This window comes from Sander lucioperca, chromosome 1 (assembly GCF_008315115.2).
Source record: "Sander lucioperca isolate FBNREF2018 chromosome 1, SLUC_FBN_1.2, whole genome shotgun sequence".
In the NCBI taxonomy this organism is placed as follows: domain Eukaryota; kingdom Metazoa; phylum Chordata; class Actinopteri; order Perciformes; family Percidae; genus Sander; species Sander lucioperca.
In genome coordinates, this window is record NC_050173.1 from 4,628,675 (window position 1) to 4,633,674 (window position 5,000).

At 46.8% G+C, this 5,000-nt stretch overlaps 6 non-coding genes across 6 annotated transcripts; all 6 read right to left on the bottom strand.

Moving 5' to 3' along the window:
• Positions 1-140: 140 nt before the first annotated feature.
• On the bottom strand, positions 141-213 carry trnaf-gaa. Its single transcript has one exon. It is a non-coding gene; the product is annotated as a tRNA-Phe (tRNA).
• Positions 214-1,046: 833 nt separating this feature from the next.
• trnaf-gaa lies at positions 1,047-1,119 on the bottom strand. Its single transcript has one exon. It is a non-coding gene; the product is annotated as a tRNA-Phe (tRNA).
• A 378-nt stretch (positions 1,120-1,497) lies between these two features.
• On the bottom strand, positions 1,498-1,570 carry trnaf-gaa. The gene has a single exon. It is a non-coding gene; the product is annotated as a tRNA-Phe (tRNA).
• A 379-nt stretch (positions 1,571-1,949) lies between these two features.
• trnaf-gaa lies at positions 1,950-2,022 on the bottom strand. The gene has a single exon. It is a non-coding gene; the product is annotated as a tRNA-Phe (tRNA).
• Positions 2,023-3,304: 1,282 nt separating this feature from the next.
• On the bottom strand, positions 3,305-3,377 carry trnaf-gaa. Its single transcript has one exon. It is a non-coding gene; the product is annotated as a tRNA-Phe (tRNA).
• An 829-nt stretch (positions 3,378-4,206) lies between these two features.
• On the bottom strand, positions 4,207-4,279 carry trnaf-gaa. Its single transcript has one exon. It is a non-coding gene; the product is annotated as a tRNA-Phe (tRNA).
• Between the last annotated feature and the right edge of the window lie 721 nt (positions 4,280-5,000).

Sequence of the window (5,000 nt, forward strand, 5' to 3'; positions counted from 1 at the left end):
GTGTCTTTGTCCAGTCATCCATTCATTAAACAAACAACCAACGGTAAAACATATGGGTTCCAACGTAACTTCATAGGGAATTTAGTAATAAACTCAAACAGCATTTCAAACCATGTGTACCAAAAACCCCAGTCCAATGATGCCGAAACCCGGGATTGAACCAGGGACCTTTAGATCTTCAGTCTAACGCTCTCCCAACTGAGCTATTTCGGCACAAAAGCTCTAAACGTGGTGCCAGTCAGGCGGAAAAGACAATATTTCGAACAAATGGCAGCCATTTCAGGAAACAGCAACATTCCACATACCACTACGGGGCTGTTCACGGGAAACCAAAAAATTTCAACTGTTGCTGCAGAGAGAGAGAAAAACGACCCAGCAGAGCTGCTCCGAGGTCCTTCCACATCGGGCAGAACCACTGCCGCAACGTTCCGTCATCAACGCCCTGTGAACAGTGTCTTTGTCCAGTCATCCATTCACTAAACAAACAACCAACGGTAAAACATATGGGTTCCAACGTAACTTCATAGGGAATTTAGTAATAAACTCAAACAGCATTTCAAACCATGTGTACCGAAAACACCAGTCCAATGATGCCGAAAACCCGGGATTGAACCAGGGACCTTTAGATCTTCAGTCTAACGCTCTCCCAACTGAGCTATTTCGGCACAAAAGCCCAAAACGTGTTGCCCGTCAGGCGGAAAAGACAACATCTTGAACAAATGGCAGCCATGTCAGGAACCGGCAACATTCCACATACCATTCCTGGGGCTGTTCACGGGAAAACAAAAAATTTCAACTGTTGCTGCAGAGAGAGAGAAAAACGACCCAGCAGAGCTGCTCCGAGGTCCTTCCACATAGGGCAGAACCACTGCCGCAACGTTCCGTCATCAACGCCCTGTGAACAGTGTCTTTGTCCAGTCATCCATTCACTAAACAAACAACCAACGGTAAAACATATGGGTTCCAACGTAACTTCATAGGGAATTTAGCGATAAACTGTAGACAGCATTTCAAACCATGTGTCCCGAAAACACCCAGTCCAATGATGCCGAAACCCGGGATTGAACCAGGGACCTTTAGATCTTCAGTCTAACGCTCTCCCAACTGAGCTATTTCGGCACAAAAGCCCAAAACGTGTTGCCCGTCAGGCGGAAAAGACAACATCTTGAACAAATGGCAGCCATTTCAGGAAACAGCAACATTCCACATACCACTACGGGGCTGTTCACGGGAAACCAAAAAATTTCAACTGTTGCTGCAGAGAGAGAGAAAAACGACCCAGCAGAGCTGCTCCGAGGTCCTTCCACATAGGGCAGAACCACTGCCGCAACGTTCCGTCATCAACGCCCTGTGAACAGTGTCTTTGTCCAGTCATCCATTCACTAAACAAACAACCAACGGTAAAACATATGGGTTCCAACGTAACTTCATAGGGAATTTAGTAATAAACTCAAACAGCATTTCAAACCATGTGTACCAAAAACCCCAGTCCAATGATGCCGAAACCCGGGATTGAACCAGGGACCTTTAGATCTTCAGTCTAACGCTCTCCCAACTGAGCTATTTCGGCACAAAAGCCCAAAACGTGTTGCCCGTCAGGCGGAAAAGACAACATCTTGAACAAATGGCAGCCATTTCAGGAAACAGCAACATTCCACATACCACTACTGGGGCTGTTCACGGGAAAACAAAAAATTTCAACTGTTGCTGCAGAGAGAGAGAAAAACGACCCAGCAGAGCTGCTCCGAGGTCCTTCCACATCGGGCAGAACCACTGCCGCAACGTTCCGTCATCAACTCCCTGTGAACAGTGTCTTTGTCCAGTCATCCATTCACTAAACAAACAACCAACGGTAAAACATATGGGTTCCAACGTAACTTCATAGGGAATTTAGTAATAAACTCAAACAGCATTTCAAACCATGTGTACCAAAAACCCCAGTCCAATGATGCCGAAACCCGGGATTGAACCAGGGACCTTTAGATCTTCAGTCTAACGCTCTCCCAACTGAGCTATTTCGGCACAAAAGCTCTAAACGTGGTGCCAGTCAGGCGGAAAAGACAATATTTCGAACAAATGGCAGCCATTTCAGGAAACAGCAACATTCCACATACCACTACGGGGCTGTTCACGGGAAACCAAAAAATTTCAACTGTTGCTGCAGAGAGAGAGAAAAACGACCCAGCAGAGCTGCTCCGAGGTCCTTCCACATCGGGCAGAACCACTGCCGCAACGTTCCGTCATCAACTCCCTGTGAACAGTGTCTTTGTCCAGTCATCCATTCACTAAACAAACAACCAAAGGTAAAACATATGGGTTCCAACGTAACTTCATAGGGAATTTAGCGATAAATGTAGACAGCATTTCTAACCATGTGTCCCGAAAACACCAGTCCAATGATGCCGAAACCCAGGATTGAACCAGGGACCTTTAGATCTTCAGTCTAACGCTCTCCCAACTGAGCTATTTCGGCACAAAACCCCGAAACGTGTTGCCCGTCAGGCGGAAAAGACAACATCTTGAACAAATGGCAGCCATGTCAGGAACCGCAACATTCCACATACCACTACGGGGCTGTTCACGGGAAAACCAAAAAATTTCAACTGTTGCTGCAGAGAGAGAGAAAAACGACCCAGCAGAGCTGCTCCGAGGTCCTTCCACATAGGGCAGAACCACTGCCGCAACGTTCCGTCATCAACGCCCTGTGAACAGTGTCTTTGTCCAGTCATCCATTCACTAAACAAACAACCAACGGTAAAACATATGGGTTCCAACGTAACTTCATAGGGAATTTAGTGATAAACTCAAACAGCATTTCAAACCATGTGTACCCGAAAACACCCAGTCCAATGATGCCGAAACCCGGGATTGAACCAGGGACCTTTAGATCTTCAGTCTAACGCTCTCCCAACTGAACTATTTCGGCACAAAAGCCCAAAACGTGTTGCCCGTCAGGCGGAAAAGACAACATCTTGAACAAATGGCAGCCATTTCAGGAAACAGCAACATTCCACATACCACTACGGGGCTGTTCACGGGAAACCAAAAAATTTCAACTGTTGCTGCAGAGAGAGAGAAAAACGACCCAGCAGAGCTGCTCCGAGGTCCTTCCACATCGGGCAGAACCACTGCCGCAACGTTCCGTCATCAACTCCCTGTGAACAGTGTCTTTGTCCAGTCATCCATTCACTAAACAAACAACCAACGGTAAAACATATGGGTTCCAACGTAACTTCATAGGGAATTTAGTAATAAACTCAAACAGCATTTCAAACCATGTGTACCAAAAACCCCAGTCCAATGATGCCGAAACCCGGGATTGAACCAGGGACCTTTAGATCTTCAGTCTAACGCTCTCCCAACTGAGCTATTTCGGCACAACAGCCCAAAACGTGTTGCCCGTCAGGCGGAAAAGACAACATCTTGAACAAATGGCAGCCATGTCAGGAACCGGCAACATTCCACATACCATTCCTGGGCTGTTCACGTGAAAACAAAAAATTTCAACTGTTGCTGCAGAGAGAGAGAAAAACGACCCAGCAGAGCTGCTCCGAGGTCCTTCCACATCGGGCAGAACCACTGCCGCAACGTTCCGTCATCAACTCCCTGTGAACAGTGTCTTCGTCCAGTCATCCATTCACTAAACAAACAACCAACGGTAAAACATATGGGTTCCAACGTAACTTCATAGGGAATTTAGTAATAAACTCAAACAGCATTTCAAACCATGTGTACCAAAAACCCCAGTCCAATGATGCCAAAACCCGGGATTGAACCAGGGACCTTTAGATCTTCAGTCTAACGCTCTCCCAACTGAGCTATTTCGGCACAAAAGCTCAAAACGTGGTGCCAGTCAGGCGGAAAAGACAACATCTCGAACAAATGGCAGCCATTTCAGGAAACAGCAACATTCCACATACCACTACGGGGCTGTTCACGGGAAACCAAAAAATTTCAACTGTTGCTGCAGAGAGAGAGAAAAACGACCCAGCAGAGCTGCTCCGAGGTCCTTCCACATAGGGCAGAACCACTGCCGCAACGTTCCGTCATCAACGCCCTGTGAACAGTGTCTTTGTCCAGTCATCCATTCACTAAACAAACAACCAACGGTAAAACATATGGGTTCCAACGTAACTTCATAGGGAATTTAGTAATAAACTCAAACAGCATTTCAAACCATGTGTACCGAAAACACCAGTCCAATGATGCCGAAACCCGGGATTGAACCAGGGACCTTTAGATCTTCAGTCTAACGCTCTCCCAACTGAGCTATTTCGGCACAAAAACCCAAAACGTGTTGCCCGTCAGGCGGAAAAGACAACATCTCGAACAAACGGCAGCCATTTCAGGAAACAGCAACATTCCACGTACCACTACGGGGCTGTTCACGGGAAAACAAAAAATTTCAACTGTTGCTGCAGAGAGAGAGAAAAACGACCCAGCAGAGCTGCTCCGAGGTCCTTCCACATCGGGCAGAACCACTGCCGCAACGTTCCGTCATCAACTCCCTGTGAACAGTGTCTTTGTCCAGTCATCCATTCATTAAACAAACAACCAACGGTAAAACATATGGGTTCCAACGTAACTTCATAGGGAATTTAGTAATAAACTCAAACAGCATTTCAAACCATGTGTACCAAAAACCCCAGTCCAATGATGCCAAAACCCGGGATTGAACCAGGGACCTTTAGATCTTCAGTCTAACGCTCTCCCAAATGAGCTATTTCGGCACAAAAGCTCTAAACGTGGTGCCAGTCAGGCGGAAAAGACAATATTTCGAACAAATGGCAGCCATTTCAGGAAACAGCAACATTCCACATACCACTACGGGGCTGTTCACGGGAAACCAAAAAATTTCAACTGTTGCTGCAGAGAGAGAGAAAAACGACCCAGCAGAGCTGCTCCGAGGTCCTTCCACATAGGGCAGAACCACTGCCGCAACGTTCCGTCATCAACGCCCTGTGAACAGTGTCTTTGTCCAGTCATCCATTCACTAAACA